Source organism: Bos indicus x Bos taurus, chromosome 10, assembly GCF_003369695.1.
Source record: "Bos indicus x Bos taurus breed Angus x Brahman F1 hybrid chromosome 10, Bos_hybrid_MaternalHap_v2.0, whole genome shotgun sequence".
NCBI classification, from domain to species: Eukaryota; Metazoa; Chordata; class Mammalia; order Artiodactyla; family Bovidae; genus Bos; species Bos indicus x Bos taurus.
In genome coordinates this window covers 11,341,034-11,359,510 of record NC_040085.1, presented here as the reverse complement: position 1 = coordinate 11,359,510, position 18,477 = coordinate 11,341,034, and the positions used below count along the sequence as shown (strand labels likewise).

At 37.4% G+C, this 18,477-nt stretch overlaps 1 protein-coding gene across 1 annotated transcript in view; it reads left to right on the top strand.

The window, feature by feature from the left end:
* UACA (uveal autoantigen with coiled-coil domains and ankyrin repeats) overlaps positions 1-18,477 on the top strand; it is an 86,083-nt gene that overhangs the window by 4,143 nt on the left and 63,463 nt on the right. The gene's annotated exons all lie outside the window — the stretch shown is intronic.

The window sequence follows — 18,477 nt, the reverse complement described above, 5'->3', positions numbered from 1 at the left end:
AGCAGAAGTTTGAGATGTTTTGAAAAGCATAAAGGATTAAGTATTACTTTGTTTTAGTTGTAATTTTGAGAATGAGGCATTTGTGTTTTCCACTTGGTGATATGGGTGTGTTTGAAAGGATGTTATTGTTATTTTTGTATTGATGATTTTGTGGTAATAAGAAAATTAAGATCACAAATTGTTTTTAAACTCATGATACTTAATTGAGCAGTGTTTACTCATTTTCATTAAAGATGCCAACCTTTAGTCAAAATGTTTACCTTAATTAAAACTTTATTCAGATAGTTTCCCAGGATTATTCCTGTGTTGTATTTCTTGCGGTTTCTTGCAGGAAGAATTTCTTGCAGGAAGATCGCAGTAAAGAAGCCCTCTTTTTATACTTTTGGATTTCAACCCAGCAGCAGTTTTGCTCAGCATCGTGCTGACTTTAATTGCTGAACTTTATTATAATACCAAAGCAGGAAGGTTGAATTGCTTTGGTATGTCTTTTAGTATATAATGAGTCCAAGAACTTAAATGATGAGTACTTAAGCATTTTAATTACTTCTTTTAATAACAGTGGAGTAATGATTGTGCATTTATTTATTCCACATCATACACATTTTTCAAATTTTAATTCATTAGTAATAAGGCAACTGCTTTTTTACATTTGTGGCACATTTATGGCACACATAAGCTAGGCTCAAGAAGACTGAATTAATAATTAGGTCCTCTTTGAAGATATGGATAATTCCAAACTGGGAGCAGAAAATGTGCAAGATGACCATGGCATCCTTCATCACACTAGAAGGCAAAGAAGTCATCAAAGATCAGGACTAAAATAAAGAGAAAGAATGAAACTAGTGCTTTTTCTCAGGGTAACTAAAGGTATTTTACCCCAGCTAATAGATTAAGATGGGATGATAGAATCATATCATAGTTTTTAGCTCCTCATGAATCAATGGCTGTAGAGTGCCGACAGGCATGTATGAGTGGCTACTAATGTCTCAGAAAGGCAGTTGGACATAGTTTATCTCCTGATGGAAATGTTCATTGCTACTCATTGTCTTGCCAAAAATGCCAAACCTGAATATGATCGGTCTCTAGACCTTAACCACCAGTTTACAGAAAATACAGAGGACAGAGAAACATGGGGGTGCAATGAACAAAATTCTAATCATGGAAAACTCTAGAGTAAGTGACCTAGTTTCTTAAAAAATATATATTCTAAGAAGAAGAAAAAAAATGGGGGAGAAATCTATATATTAGTAGATTTAGGGAGACATATTAACTAACTACGGTGGTAGACCTCATTTGACCCTGATTAAATAACTGTAAAAATAAAAGTTTATAAGACAGTGGAAGAAATGTGAACACCATCTGAATTTGTGTTGATAGTATATTATTATTTTAAAAGATTTAAGTGTGACAGCGCTAGCAACACAGTTACATTTATAAAGAGGTCTGTCTTTCAGAGAAACATTTGAGAGTATACTATTTACAGATGAAATGATGTGGAGTGTGGAATTTGCTTCAAAATAATCTGTGGGTGGGTGGGAGAAGTAAGTGGGGGATATAGTTGAAATAGGAATGGTTGTGAGTTAATAATTATTGTAACCGGTTGGATAATGATACTGTTGTATTTACTTTTGTGATACTATTTTGTATATGTTTTAAAACTTCTGTAATAAGAAAGATAAAATCATAATTTTCATGAAGTTTTTTCAGAGAGCCAGACATAAAATAGTACTCTAGTATGCTAAGAGCCGTAATATAGGTGTGTATACATTGCTGTGAGAGCACAGATGTATAGGGTGGGGTCAAGGGTAAAGGTAGAAAGGTGAAGCTTGAACATGGGTCAGACAGAGTTCGAAGGGCATTGAGGGCAAAAGAGAAGTGAGCACAATGTTTTGGAGTCGTGAAATTATATAGCCAATTGTGGGCATATTAGGTTTGAAAACAAAATTTGGTGTTCGTGTAAAGGATGGTGCAGATGAGTTACTGAGAAGGATTTCAGTGCAAGTCAGGAGTTAGAGGGTGACAGCTTGCGAGGAGAGTGAAAGGAAGATTTTTCTTTCTTTTTTCGTTTTTTTTTTTTTTGCCTTGAATTAAAACTTCGAATTTCTTGACAAGTTTTAACCATTGTTTAGAGGGATCTCTGACTAGAGTCAGTTTAAGTTTCATCTTCAGAAATTATCCTGTTAATAACAAGTTCATGTTCCCTCTCATCCCCTCTCCTCTAGAATTAGCTAACAGCCAGCAAAGTTTTGTTCTCATCAGCCCTGTTTCACTTATGGTTGTATCCTTGTTGAAGAAATCTAGATCCCAGAATATTAGATTTAAACATAACTCATGTGGTCTCTGTATCAGTATCATATGGAAACCTTTAGCGTCCTGTTACAGATCATGCAAACATTTGTCTGTCCTCACATAAGGGATCTAACAGACTGGTGAAAATTCCTACCTGCGTGAGCTATCTGCGTGAGTGAAATCAAATTGATTTCTGTAATGAATTTGCCTAAAAATAGATGTTTGAAATGTACTTCCTGAAATTATAAGCAGAATGATAGGCTAATATATGCATTGTGTCTCTTCCTAAGTCATACATCATTTAAAAGCTTTACATAGTTTTTATGTAGTTGGAAAAAGTAATAGGTCTTTAAGGTTTAAAAATATAACACAAAAACACAAGGGTAAACTCACTGGTTTGTAGTTACAAAAACAGTTTTGTCTGTTGGGCTTTTTTCTATTCTCAGGAATCCTGATTATTGTTGATGTGGACTAACTTATTTCCACAGAGTGTAGTCTCTAAAATGAAGTGTAAAACATGAACCAGTGCAGTTGCGTGACTAAAGCTCTGACCGAGGCTGGGATTTGATGAGCTGTGTTTATGTAATGGAATCAGACTGGCAGTGCCCTTGAGAGAGAGTAGATATTAGACTGAAGCAGTAAGGATAAATGGCTATAGATTTTAAAAATCTTTTTTTCCCCATAAAAGTCACACATGCTCATTTTAGAAAACAAAATATAATTGAAGATAAAGAACAAAACAAGTCAATTGTAGTTCTGTTCATCAGATTTTAAACCACAGGTAATGATATTTATTGAAAGATTCCATAGTACCTCTTTGTTATCCACTTAGCATTTAGTGACCTTAATACCACAGTAATGATATGTGTATGTTTTTGAATAATATTTGATTCTAAGACATTTTGTACTTAAAACTACAAATAATTTGAAATGCTTTGAGCAGATTCAAATGTCCCATTAGAAGAACTCAGTAAATGCTAGTGAATTTTCTTAAAAATAAATGACATACAAGAAGTCCAAGTGCCAATAGCCAATATTTATTGAACGTGGATGTCCATGCATCATTTTAAGTGCTTTACATGAACTCACATACTCCTCACATTAACCCTAAGAAGTGAGTACTGTTGCCATCATTTTATAGATGGACGTTAAATAATTTACTTGCCCAGGTGCTATGGCTAAAAGTGGAGAGCCGGGTGGTCTGACTCTGGAACCATGTTTTTAACCATCGTGAACTGATATAATTTCAAACTGAAAGCTATGACATTTGTGTCTTAAGCCAAAGACCTAAAATATTGGGAGGCAGGGTATTTGGGCAGAAGCAAGACCTTTTATGGTAAGTCTCAAAACCATTTTGTGTTCTATCCAGCAGTTGCATTCCCCATACCCTTCCAATAATCATACTATGATTTAAAACATGTTTATTTATCAGCCAAAATATTATTGCTTTAATCTGTGTCTTTATTTTCCAGGGAGTGCGACAATATTCTTGTGATTATTGGCTCTTGCACTTGCATGTTATTTGACCATTTCTTTCTGTTGATGCCTTGTTCATATTGATCTTTGAGAGCTTTATATCTCTATTTTTGCTATTTTATGGCCCATCATAGCTTTGAGAGTAGTGTATCTTTGACTATAGTTGCGTTTCTGTCCTCTCCCCTTTATATTTCAAACAGTTTTTGCTTTATGTACTTAATTTTGTTTTAATTGATATTTTAAGGTTCCTGGCTACTTTATATTCGTTGTAAAGTCTAACTAGTTATTATAAAAATCTTGAATTTGTCCCATTATAATTTTGTCTTGAATTGTTGATATTAATACTGTCATATTGTATCCTCTTTGCCTTTTGCTGTTGTATATATGTGTATGTTCACCCAATAGACTATCCCATCATCCTTGGCTTTAGCATTAGTTGGAGGATGTATGGGTGAGGTAAGTCCTGAGTGTCCAATAGAACTAAAAATTGTTGGCTTACTGTCTGGAAAGGGGTGTGTGTATATGTGTGCACGTGAGTGCATGCTTGTGTACATGTGTGTCTAAAAGGGTATATGCTTTTTGGGGTGGGGGGAGATATGTTTTTAATATTGACCTTATTGATATGTTGTCAAGGTCGACATTACTTCTGTAGTAAAGTTTTTCCTTTTGGATGCACAAACATATTTTAAAAAGTCTCATTGACTTCTGGTTAATTTTTTTCTTACCAGATTCTGGTATTATTAAAGAGCGGAAGGGAGGAAGGACATAAAACAATCATGCTTTCTAAACTAAAAAAAGTGTGTGTAAATTTTCTTCTAGCTTGTTCTGGTTATTCTGTGGTTTTCTCATCCACATAATACTTAGCCTGGTAGAGGTTGGGGTATCATGAAAATACCGCAGCCTCTCTAGTGTGGGAGTCTTATGCCTGTGGTTCTAGTGAGACTGATGCACTCTGATCTTTTCTGCTGTGTACATGAGAAATAGCTCACAAACACTCGCTGAATGACACATGAGAAGTTTTTTTTTTAAATGGGAGATTTTTTTATGATTCACCTCTATTTTTTTGACTGTTGGATTCTTTTAAAAAATTAACATTTTGTATTTTAAAAACACTTTATAAAATATAAACAACATTCATGGCAATGGATAAGTAGATAAATGTGGAATGTGGAGTGTTTTCTCAGCCTCAGAAAAGGCACACTGTGGGCCCAACTATGCATAGTTTTTGAAACTTTGCCTGGAGCAGTGTGAAGGGGCAGCTGGTGTGGCAGTGTCCTAGGGTCAGGCTCTGCAGTCTGGTAGACTTGAACTTGGATCTTGCTGCTCCCAATAATCAGCTTTATGACCTTGGGCAAGTTACTTCAATATATTTTGTTTCCTTATTTGGAATGTGGGGTTAATAATTGCAGTTAACTCAATAAATGGTGGTTCTTTTCATTACTCCCTGAAAAATCTCACCTGAGCTCATTCCATTTTTGTCCTTTATAACTAGATAAATAGCAGTCTTCCTGATCTTTTTCTTTCCAATTAATACATGCTCTTGTAGGCTTTTTATAGAACTGAGATCTTCAAAAGATTGTTTGCCCCTAGCCTTTTGCCCCCAGGGAGATAAGTGGTATCTCTATTTTTTATTGATTAAAAATTAATTCTTGAGGGCCTAGGCTAAGCACAGGGAGATGAGAAGATGAGGAAGATAAAGAGGCTCAAAATACTGTGTGGAAACTCTATTAATGGATAATACAAAGTAATAAGTGCTGTGATAGAGGAGTTTACAAGGTGCTGAACCAGTCTGGGGCTGAGGAGTCGGTGAAGGTTTTCTGTGTTTTTTGTAGGCTGGGCTGCTGCTGCTTTTTTTAAAATTAAGATGAGAGTCACACAACAGAAGTCATTTTAAAGTGAACAATTCCATGGCATATAATATAGTAACAGTATTGTGTTAGCACCATCTCTGGTTCCCTATCTTTTTCATCACTCCAGAAGAAAACCCTGTACCCATTAAGCAGTTGCTTTCCAGCTCTTCTCACCTACCCCTTGGCAGCCCCAACCACCAGTCTGCAGGATGAGCCTCTTCATCTGAAGCTAAAAGAAGTGGGTAGGAGTGATCCAGGAAAGGAAGACATTCCTTTCAGAGGGAACAGCAAGAACAGAGGCATGAAGGGAAGAAATGTTGGAGTTGGGGGAAGGGGCAGTTGGATTGTCAGCTCAGCTTTTTGCCACCAAAATAATCAGCAAGGGATTGAAGGGGAGCTAGTCAGGAAGGGCGGTTGGGGCTAAATCTTGGAATGGCTTAAAATAGGCCAGTTGTTAGTGTTGGACTTTGTCCTGTGTACGCAGAAGTGGCGAATCATATGATCACAGGTGTTTTATTAGATGGATTACTGTGTAGCTGTGTTCAGGATGGATTTGAGGGGGTCTGTCTTAGAGGTGGGCAGATTGTCTATGAGTCTACTACCATAGGATAGGCAAGGATTAGTGAGGGCCTGAATCATAACAGTGCTGGATGGGACAGAGAAGAGAGAATACGTTAGAGAAACATGGGTTGTCTGAGACCAGAGAAGCTGTGACTTGCCAGTCATACAGTTAACTTGCCTTGAGCAAGTCCCACTAAGCCCCCTGCCCCTGATGATGCAGTGTGGGGAAGGTACAGTCCCAGACTGGAGGTAGTAACTCTCAAGGTGGGAGTGGAGGGGTGGCTGGAGAGAATGCCATCTCCATCTTCCTGTATCCTAACATCTTAGCCTTGTTTTAAAGTACACTGATTCATAGTTTGGATGAATAGTTCAAAGTTCTGATGATATTGTTTGAAAAATACTTTTGAAAGCTTAACATGCTATGTTAGTAAAACATTATAAGCACATTATAAGCACACATTGTTTATAATAATCATTATAAGCAATTTGTATAATTCTTATAAGCATTATAAGAACCCTCAATTTAGAGCATTTTGCTAGCCGTGGAAGACATTACTCTTGTATTTGATAGAGTTGAAGCTATAGTTGGTATTTTTTTTTTTTTTGGCCTCACTGCGTCACATTATAGTTAGTATTTTATATTTACCACTGTATGAGCTTATCATTCCATGATATCATTCATATCTATCAGTGTACTCTTCCCACCGGTTAATACAGATAGGCAGGATCTGGCTTATTTTGCTGGGAACAAATCTTTGGAATTCTGTTGTGGAACATACTATATCTACTTGTATTGATATATCTGCCATTGTATAAATTATAATTACTTTGAGACTGAAAATTTCAGTTCCGCTCATATTTGTCAGACTTTCTTTCTTGGGCTTAAAACTTCTGTTGTTTGCCCTCATTTTCTTCTCTCACTCTCAGGAACTGCTCTCCAGTCCCTTGCAGATTGCCCCACCTTGGACCCCACTGTCAGTCTATCAGTAGCCTATTGGTAATGGTTAGCCCATTAGTAGCTGAGATTTACAAAGACTTGTCTTCTCTGTTCAGAGGAGTGAAGTTCCTGAAGGCTAACATACATATTTATTGTCTATTACGTTATGCTTTCATTCAACACATATTTATTTAGTACTTTCTTTGTGCCAGATTTGGTTTGGTTTGGTTTGGTTCCTTCCTTCTCCCTTCCTCTTTGCTTTTCCTCCCCTTTGCTTTTTTTTTTTTTTGGCTAGATTTCTGTGGTGGGCATGACTGTCTCATACCAAAGTCAGTTGGCTGAATCCCTCTGAGATGCGCTGCTACCCTGATCCCTGGGTTGTATCTTTAGTCGTCGTTTTCCTTAATGAACCTTGGGTGGAATAGCCTAAGAGCCAGGTTTTCATTTGGCCGGTTTACTCCTCTGCTCTTTAGAGCAAGAATCAGACTGGAGTTTTGTACTATAGAAGCTGTCACTGGTGTTAGGGTTCTTCACGTCTGGTTTACCCAGTCATTATGATTTGGCACTAACCTTTATTTCTATAGCCATGCTTTGCCTTTTGGTGTAGAAAATTGGCTCCAAAAGGTGATGATTTTGCAAAAACATGTCTTACATGTCTTTTTTTTTTTTTTTTAACTAGGGGAAAGTTCAGTTCCCTTTTTAATGTAACTAATTTTTAAATTCATATAATTTGATTTTCTTAATGAGTTTTAAAATAGCCCTTCACTTTATCTCTGTAATTTGTTTAAATATTAGATTTTTAAAAAGCATTTTAGGATTAGAAAGGACCTTAAAGTTTGACTGTTATCCACAGTTAGAATACATTTTCTATTGTGACAGAGAGGTAGTGGGCAGAATTCTAAAAATGGCTTTCCCTAATTTCCCACCTTAATCCCCAGGACTTTGAATTTGATGAGATATTATGCCCATGGTTATGTCTGTTACATGGCAAATGAGATTTTGCAGATGTAGTTTAAGGTTACTAACAACTGGACTTTGAGTTAGACAATAGGGAGTTTAACCAGGTGACCTATTCTAATCACATGAGAATTAAAAAACAGATTTTTCTCTGGCTCACAGCAGAATTGGAAAGCAGAGAGATCTGAAGGACAGGAAGGACTTGGTATGTTGTTGCTGGCTTGAGGATGGATGGGGCCATGTGTGAACGAATGCAAGAGGCCTTGAAGAGCTGAGAGAGAGGCTCTGTGCTGACAGCCATCAAGGAAACAGAGTCCTTGACCTACAGCTTCAGGGAACGGAATTCTACCAATAACCTGAATGAACCGGAAGTGAATTCTTCCCAGACGAGAACCCAGCCTGGCTGGCATCTTGATTTTGGCCTTGAGAGACCCTAAGTAAAAAACCCAGTCAACCCCACTGGACTTGACCTGTGAACTCATAAATAAGTTTCGTTTTTAAGCCTCTAAGTTTGTAGTAATTTTTTTTACACAGCAGTAGAACAATGTAAGACTTTTGCCATAGTCTTATTTTGCTATATAAATGAATTCTATGGAAGAAATGGAAATCTTATAAGTGAAAGAAATCAGAATAAAAAATATAGGTACAACTTGATAATAGTCATATAAAAATTCACATGGGAAAAGACCAGCAGGGGAATACACAAAGGTGATCATCGTTATGGATTATGAAGGTTTTATGTTTCACTTCTTTGTTATGATTTTAATTTTTATAATTAAAATAGATTTATATTAATATAATTTTAATACACTTATTTATGAAAACTAACAGCTTAATTTTATTTGGGGATTTACTACTGGGAACATGTAAGTCCATAGGCCTCAAAGACTCTTGCTGGCAAGTGTTACATGTAAAAAGCTTCTGAGTGGTTTCCCTTGCCTTAATTATTGAATGTATATAATTAAGAAAATTGGTAGAAAGAGCCCATTGGCAATAAGCTAAAACCCCTATATTCCTTAGCATTCACCCCATCGCTGATTTGCTGAGGAAGTAGCCTTTGCTGTCCTGTGTTGTTGAGGGGAACACATAGGCCTGCGCAGTTTTGGAAAAGAGATTCTGTGTAGGGGTCATGAGGTGGCCGTTGAAAAGATAGATTTAAATTGCTTACATGTGGCCTTTAAAATAAAGATGTGAAAGGACTTGTACCAAACATTACTGGTCTCCAAGGCACTTAAAGTGATCTAGCCTTAATAACTGGCATTATTGCAGGGGGTTGGGCAAGGTAAGCTTTGTTATCAGAACTCTTTCTCTGCACAGTTGAGGAAATGGAACAGCAGTTTTCCTAATTGCTTAGATCTAATAGCATTCCTGCTGTTGAACTGTTTTGATAGTGTGGGAAAGGGTGAGTCACAAAAGAGGAAGGAACTATACTTAGGACCCTTGACAAACACTTCTGGGCGTGGTGGTGTGTTTGGGTCTACTCCTGAGACAAAAAAGTGTCTCGTTTTATGTAATGAGACTATCATGTAGGGTTTTTCTTGTCAGTGATTCTAACTTTTAAGATAAATTTCCTTTGTCTGCTCCTCAGTAGCGTTGAAGACCATAAGTAGGAAAAGAATAGTATTGCATCATGAAGATGAACTCCTACCCTATAGTTATTTTTGGATTGAAACTGATTTATTAAAACTAATTTTGCTAACCACAAGGTATACTATTGCTTTTCAGTGTTTCTAGTTGATAACACTGATTCAGTTAAATGGTGATAATTGGGAAAAGATGTTGAAAATGATAACATTTCCATTGAAAGTGTGAATACACATGCTTAAAAATTATAAACCACTTATAAACGCAAGGCCAACTTTATAAAGGACAATCTTGGAGTTCCTGAAATGCCCCTTTTTTTTCCCCCAACCTTCAAAATTTAGGTGTTCCAGTTGTATCCATGTGGGTGACTCTTTCTGCTGGATTCCCCAGTTCCTTGTTTGGTACCATCAGACTGACAGTCTAGGCAGGCCCTGTGGTTCTTTGAGGGCTCTCAGAAATAAGGAGAAAGGTATAAGTGCCAAGGCTCAGGACAGGACAGAACTTGGAGATGCGGAAATCAGGGTGCTGTTTCCTGCTGTTAAGTGCAATCCCTGCTGAACCGGAGGTAAGATTAAAACAGCAGTTGCTTTCCTCACATTTTAGCTTATTACCTGGCCATTAGGATGAGCCCTTCCTTAAATTTGGTGTCCTTAGCACTTTACTCCCCTTACCCTGGTCCCAGCCCTGCTCATTGGTGCATCACTGGGTTAGCAAGTTATCCCATTTTCTTTTCTCTGAAGGAGAAATTATTAGATTTTTGCCCAGAGAATCCAAAAGGAGGGTCTTTAAGTTGGTTCTTGTATATATGACTTCACTTGGCCAATGCTATCACAGATATGTATATGAATATAAGTTAGAAGATATTTAGTTTATGCATTTGAAGTAGTTTGGCTTGTATGTAGCATTTCCAGAACATAAATATTGTGAGAACAGTTTAGATCAATAAATATTTCGTGACTGTGACTGCAAGGTCTTCCAGTATGCCCAGGAATGTTCTGATTTGTTATTTTCTTCCTTCTTTTATTGAGACTTTGTACTCCTGTAATTTATGACAGAGGTTTGCATGGTGTGTTTCATCTTTGTAATTGCTGTTAGAGTGAGGGGTGGAAATGGGATGTATATTGCCATTGCCTTGAAATGGGGAGAGAGAGGATTGGACATGAACTGTAGTTTTGAGACAGAATTTTACCTTTGGAGATTGGGAGAGAAATATCACCATTTCTTGGTATTTATTTGTTGTAAAATATAAATACTAAACCAATCTGGGATTTATTTATGCACCATACTAAATCCTAGTGAAAGTGAAGTGGCTCAGTCGTGTCCGACTCTTTGTGACCCCATGGACCATAGCCTACCAGGATCCTCTGTCCATGGGATTTTCCAGGCAAGAGTACTGCAGTGGGTTGCCAAATCCTAGAGGTAGTACTATTAGTTTAGTTGAACTTCTGATAATTAACTTCTTTCATATTGATTGCCGAAATATGGTTGTGTTTTTGGTTAAATTAGCAGGAATCTTACGTATTATCAGTGAAATTTTGAATTTTTAATATGTAAACTGTTAAGAATTTGGTATACATTTTATATATCTGTAAATAAAGTTTACCTTTTAGACTCATTTGAATGGCCTTTTAAAGTAAAATTAGGTTATATTGGCAGGAATAAGACCAAGTTGTCCATACTTTATTTCATTCCTTTTTAGCAGTGGTTCACAGCTATGAGTGGTTTCTGTTCCCTGAGAGATATTTGGCAATATCTAGAGACACTTTTCGGAGAAGGCAATGGCACCCCACTCCAGTACTTTTGCCTGGAAAATCCCATGGACAGTGGGCTGCAGTCCATGGGGTCGCTAAGAGTCGGGCACGACTGAGCGACTTCACTTTGACTTTTCACTTTCATGCATTGGAGAAGGAAATGGCAACCCACTCCAGTGTTCTTGCCTGGAGAATCCCAGGGACAGTGGAGTCTAGTGGGCTGCTGTCTATGGGGTTGCACAGAGTCAGACACGACTGAAGCGACTTAGCAGCAGAGACACTTTTGGTTACTACAACGTGGGAGTGTACCACTGGTGTGTAGTGGGTAGATGCCAGGGAGCCATGCTGCTAAGCATCCTAGAGTGCATAGGACACACCCTTCACAACAGATACTTACTTGGCGCAGAGTTTCAATAGTGCCAAGGTTGAGAAAGCATGCTTTATAGGATTTATAGCAACACATAGTTTATATCATCCTGTGTATATTTTATTCTCCTCACCCCCACATCTTAGATGAACCAGCGTTTTGAAATCGTGCTCTTGTCAGGCGTGATGTGTGGTAGACTGATTACAAAATGGTTCCATTCTCTACCCTTCCCCGTATCCATAGTCTTTGCAATGTGACTTGGCCTGTTTCCCTGCTTCTTGAATATAGGTTGTACAAGCGCCTTGCTTTGCACAGTGTTGTGCCTAGGTCTCAAAAGGCCTTTTATGGCTTCTGTTTTCTCTTGTGATCAAGCCCACACTTGCCTGGCTAGACTGCTGGTTACTAGTTGCTCCTATTGTCCCAGAAGGCATCTCAGCAATCACCAGACATGGGAAAGAGGCCATCCCAGTCCAGCCAGCCAGGCCATTTGACGGTAGACACAGGCATTGCTGAGATTACCCAGCCTCACCAGCACAGCAGAACTGCCCCGCTGACATGTAGACTCATGAGCAATAATATTAATTCATGGTAGCTATTTTAAGTCTCTGTCTGGTTTTGCAGCAGTGGAAAACTGATAAATTATCATAGTAAGCTTTTTGAAGGGAATGAATGTATCTGCTTTTTCTTCTAATTATTAATAATTCTAGGCAGATGTCTTGTTTAAAAGCCTTGAGATGCAATTGTATTTGTTTTCTTTGTAATTTAAAAACAGGGAGACCATTAAAATTGAAGTGAGGTGAGCAAAGGGGAGAAAGTGGAAGGAAATTTTGTCAGTGATCTCTTGCAGGTACAGATCATGGGTAAGGATTTTGGATTGTATTTGGATCCCAATCTAAAAAGTCCAGTAGGCCAATTCTTCTGTTTGTTTGTTTGCTTTTTACAAAACATCCCACAGTTTGAATTGTCTTGATTGTTTCCTAATATCACTTTCAGGTTAAATATTTGAGAATACTAACTACTGCCTCCAGTAATAGCAAAGGAGTGATATGATCTGACTTCGATTTTAAAAAATATTCTGACTACTGTGTAGAGTGTAAACTGTAGCTTACAAGTAGTCAAGGGGCACAGATAGAGTGGGGAGGCCAATTCATAGATTATCGTCATAGTCCACAGTGATGCAGAAACTAAAAAAAACACAAAACTCCCGAGCAAAACCATAACATGTGCGTGTGCTCAGTGGCTCAGTTGGTTCCAACTGTTGGTGACCCCATTGACTGGAGCCCATCAGGCTCTTCTGTCTGTGGGATTTTCCAGGCAAGAATATTGGAGTGGGTTGCCATTTCCTCCGCCACAGGATCTTCCTGACCCAGGAATTGAACTTGCATCTCTTGTGTCTCTTGCATCGGCAGGTGGATTCTTTACTACTGTGCCAGTTCTTCTTATTGCCATTAATTAATAGAAATCAATTTTATTGTAGGCTATTTAAAACGTTTTCTGTATTTTCCATATACTCTCACTTGAGAAATAATGAAATGTTTAAAAATTGGCCTTTTAAAATAATAAACTCATGGGTTTATTTAAAAGCTCATCTTTCCTCCAAACGTTAAAGAGAAAGATGAGAATGGAATAACAAACTATAAAATGTGTGAGGCTGTGTTATATCTATATTGTTAGAAAAGTCTAAGCAAATTTTTTATTGTAAGAGTGAACCTCTGAGTTTGGCTTGCTTTGTATTTAAGTACTATGACTGAACTTGTTCTTTTTAAAAGAAATTCTTTCATTTTTAAGGAAAAGGCTGTGATTGAAGTACAAAAGATATTCTTAAAAAGAATTGAACCATCTCGTATTTAACAAAATAATTATATTGTATAAATACATATAAGTAAGTAGATTTAGCAAGTGTTTTTGAATATAGGAAAAAAATACTGTGCAAGTTTAAAACTGAATAAAACTTATTAGGAAGAATGTAATAAAGTTTAAGATTTTTACCTCAAGAGAATACAGGTTTTTTTTAATCTTTAATGTGTATGTTTTATATAAGACTTCAGATGAAATAGCTTGCTCTTCTTGATTTGTTCACAGTATGAAAGTGGTCCCCAAAAAGGGTCCTGCTGCACTCCAAAGGGATAGACAGTCTTCTCAGTCTCACACTCTGAGCCCTGATAGCTGCCTATTCAGATTTGTTTCCCAGCTTTGAACAGTAGTGATTTTAAAGCACCGCAGCTGTGCTAGATCTTAGATCTCCGCCTCATTAAACATCCTTGAAATTCAGAAAAATATGGTGATGAATATGAGCCACCCTTGTACCTCTCACAGTGCCTGAGAGGATCACTGGGCAACATGTGAGAACCAGTGACCTGAAACTCTTACTGCTCACAGCGCCTAGCCCTGCCGTTAGCAAAGTCATGAGCTTTGTCACTGTCAACTGAGAGGTTATAAACGTAAACATTTATTAACTCCAACTGGAATAATCACTGCAATAGAAGTAACTACAATCCTTTGTTAAGATGAGAGTAAAGATACTAAACTTTAAGCTCCATAATTTCATAAGTACAGAGTATTATTTGAAATCTGTTGAGTATGCCACTATTTTATTAAAATCAATACAAAATATCCCAATTCCAATTGTATAGTGAAATACAGTTAGAATAGTTTGCTATAATTTCATTATAAAATAATACTTAAATCATACTAATTTGAAAACTACTTATTCGTGCTAAATTCAAATTATTCTTCATATGCAGTTACATGACTGATGTAAAATATGTGAAAAATTCAAAATTGCTAGTAAGAGTTATTAAATATTTCCAAAACATGAAGACTATAATTAAACTAATTATCCAATTTAGAAATCTGCCAGGGCTTCCATGGTGGCTCAGACGGTAAAGAATCTGCCTGCAGTGCAGGAGACCTGAATTCGATCCCTGCGTGGGGAAGGTCTCTTGGAGGAGGGAATGGCTGCTCACCCCAGTGTTCTTGCCTAGAGAATCCCATGGATAGAGGACGCTGACAGGCTACAGTCCATGGTGTCACAAAGAGTCGGACGTGACTAACACTTTCACTTTCAGTGAACGTCCAGACCCCAAACCAGGCATGTTTCCCATAAAGGTACCTTCCAGTACAATATTAATGTTATAATCCCTAACGTTAAACTCTAAAATCAATTCACAGTACTCAAAATAACAAAAACACCAATGGAAGCATTTGTTATTCATTCCTTTTTAAAAACTTTGTTTTCTCTGATTATAGAAAATTGTAATCCTTAGAGATTAACATTTAGATTGTGAAATCATCATATTTACATATATGTGACATGTCAAGATATCCAAGATATATTTATTCTGTGAAAAAAGCAAGTTGGAGGATAGCCTATTAGTATAATCCTAGTTTGGTTAGTTGGAGAAGGAAATGGCAACCCACTCCAGTGTTCTTGCCTGGAGAATCCCATGGACAGAGAAGCCTGGTAGGCTGCAGTCCATGGGGTCGCACAGAGTCGGACACGACTGAAGCGACTTAGCAGCAGTTTGGTTAGTAGAGAATTTTTTTTTAATTGGAAAAATATATACTAAATTCTTTATTAAACTCTTAAAAGTAGTTTCCTATATTTAAGGAGTACAGGAATATGGGGTTCTCAAAGATACTCCTGCACCACACTTTAAGAGGTGGGTTAGATTTGGTATCATTCTGTGTGTTGAATAAACTCACGTACCAGGTTATTTTGATGCTGATGGCTTACCTGCTACATACAGCTCAGCTTGCAGGGCTGAACTGCTCTATGGAGTGAGTATCTTAGGTGGTAGAGGACAAAGGAAAAAAAACAGTCAGCAAAGGGACCCTATTTTCAAAGAGAAACTCCTCTTCTTGATTCACTTCAGGACTTCTTTGAAAAATTTTTCTGAACCACCATCTGAGATTGCTGTCCACATCAAGTAGAAGTTCTAGAACAGTTTGAGGGTATTTAGTAATTAAAACTTAAATGTTTCTACCTTACATATATTTGGAGTTTTTAGTTTTTGAGAACATTTTCTGTTATTTTCATTTTAATCAATTTAATCTGAGCAGGATGGGAAAGTGTGTTAGAAAAGAAGATGTTTCTACCATGATGAAATATTTCACATAATTTATAAATAGATTGCCAATATAAATTAATCTGCTCTGTGGACAGTAAAGTTCAGAAGAAATATCTATTTAAAAGGGAACCAATCAGTTTTATAGTACTTCATATTATTTATATGTGATGCAGTATCAGATAATTTCAAAGTAATCTGTTTTGATTATGTGCATTTTCTAATTGTTGTATAATCATTGTTTATGTAGTAAAAGGAGAAACTAAGGATATTGTGCTTTCTTAAATAGTATTTTTACCATTTTAGAAACATAAATATTAACTTTCCTTTTGTTGGTTGTTCCCCCCCACCTCCAAACGTTGGGGAGGAGAGGGAGACCTCTTCTTTTTGTAGTCCTTTCTCTATACTGGCTTGTTGTTCTTTAGTCACTAAGTCGTGTCTGGCTCTCGCCACCCCATGGACTGTAGCTTGTCAGGCTGCTCTATCCATGGGATTTCCCAGGCAAGAATACTGGAGTGGGTTGCTGTTTCCTTCTCCAGGGGGATCTTCCCAACCCAGGGATTGAACTTCTGTTTCCTGCATCAGCGGGTGGATTCTTCACCACTGAGCCACCAGGAAAGTTGTAATGTTGGCTCTGTCTAAAAACCATGTGTGTGTATTCAACACATAATCTAAAAAAGTACAATTCAGTCCGTAAGCAAAAGCTGCTTATTTTCCTAACCTTCTTATACCTAAACACACAGTCTTCTGCTTAAAATGAAGGAAATTTGGACTTTAAGGTGGAAGCAAAGAAAGCATGTCCATGGCTGACTGAGTGGAAGACATGCATGGACTAGAATTGAACAATGTACGTGGCAGAGCTTTGGTAGGCAGCTTCACTCAGACCTCTTCTTGAGTTTTCTGGAGCAGAATTGATGCCAGGTTCACCCTAGCTCCAGACTTGTAGAGCTCAGCTCAGCTGTCATTTTCTGTGAGATTGCTCTTCCAGCTCTTTGTTTATATAGCTTTATGATAAATCCAGTTTTTCTTAAGGCTACTGAATGGGTGTTTTTTTCTTGCAAGTAAAGAAGCTTGAATAAAACAATATTCATTGTAGAAAATACAGAAAATATAAAGAATTCAGGTCTTCTCTAATCCCACATTCCATAGTTGTTAACTGTTTTGCTATTTCCTTTCATTATTTTTCTGAATGTTTATTCCTTAAAATTGTGGTCTTACAACCTAGATTAATGTTTGCATGCCTTTTCAGTGTACTGAGCTCTCTGATCTTATTTCTACTTCAGATGAAAATTAAAGCCAAGTGAAACGAGAATTGGAGAGACTAGTAGGTATGTACTTTTAAAACCTGAATTTTGGAGAGATTTAGTTTTATTTTTAAAAGAGCAGCAAAGAGGATGCTTCTAAGCTAGTGAGAAAATCGTTGCTATTTTCAGTTTTTACAGATTTCCTCAGTGTTGCTCATACATGTCTTGTAAAAGTTTGAATTTCAAGTTTTGTTAAGGGAGACCCAGTTTCCTCTTGTCAGGGGAAGCCTTTTTGTCACCTTGATAAATTCACATTAGGCTTGTTTGAGCAGAAGCTCAATCTTGATTGGATTCGAAGATGCTGAGTTACACGGAAAGTTCACTGAAGTATTAAATGTCATCTTATTGTATTATAAGAAGTAAGCAGCTGACTAGTGGGCTGGATACTTCATCCAGTCTTTCCCTATAGGGAAGCAAGTTGATCAGAAGCTTTCTTGGTGAAGGCAGTATCAGAAGAGTGGGAATGAGTCATACCGTTCCAATGTTTGAAGCCACCATTGTGTTTTGATGACTTGGTGTCCTGTCATCTTCCCTGGTTTGTTCTTGCAAGGTCAGTACCTGAATTTCTGAAACTTTCCCTCTTAATGCACCTCTCCTTTTGTTCCAGTTTGTTCACAGTGACTTTAGTTGTGCCTCTCACTCTTGATTCCTATTTTTTGGTTAAATGACAACATAGGAAAGGCATGGTTGAGCCTGATCACGGCCCATCCACCTCTGTGGAGACTGTGGTGCATTAAGAGATCTATCACCAGAGATCCTCCTCAAGGCTGAAAGTCCATCAAGAAAGTTGAAGGATTTCCTTTTCAAACATGGAGGAGGGAGATTTACCAGAATTTGTTGGCTATCTCCCTCCTGTCACAACCATCAGCAGCAAATGTTCCCTGTAACAATTAAAATCACATGTTTTTCTCACATTTTGGACTACTGCTTTATTCTCAGGGAGGTCTGTGGACATCTTTGGTCTAAAGGAAAGAGGGCCAAGACTGACTTATCTATATTTGCCATGGGAGTGGCCACATATAATGCTAATTATTTACCATTCCTGAACTGGATGATCCCCCAACAGCTTGATTCTATTTTATATATATGAGCTTATTTTAAAATTTGATTTTCCCTAACGTAACAAGGAAATAATTTTTAATTTTCTATATGTCATAATGCAGCTTTGGAGTCATAAAAGTGAAAAGTGAAAGTTGCTCTGTCATGTGCGACTCTTTACAGTCCATGGAATTCTCCAGGCCAGAATACTGGAGTGGGTAGCTGTTCCCTTCTCCAGGGGATCTTCCCAACCCTGGGATCAAACCACCAGGGAAGCCTATTTTGGAGTCATAGGA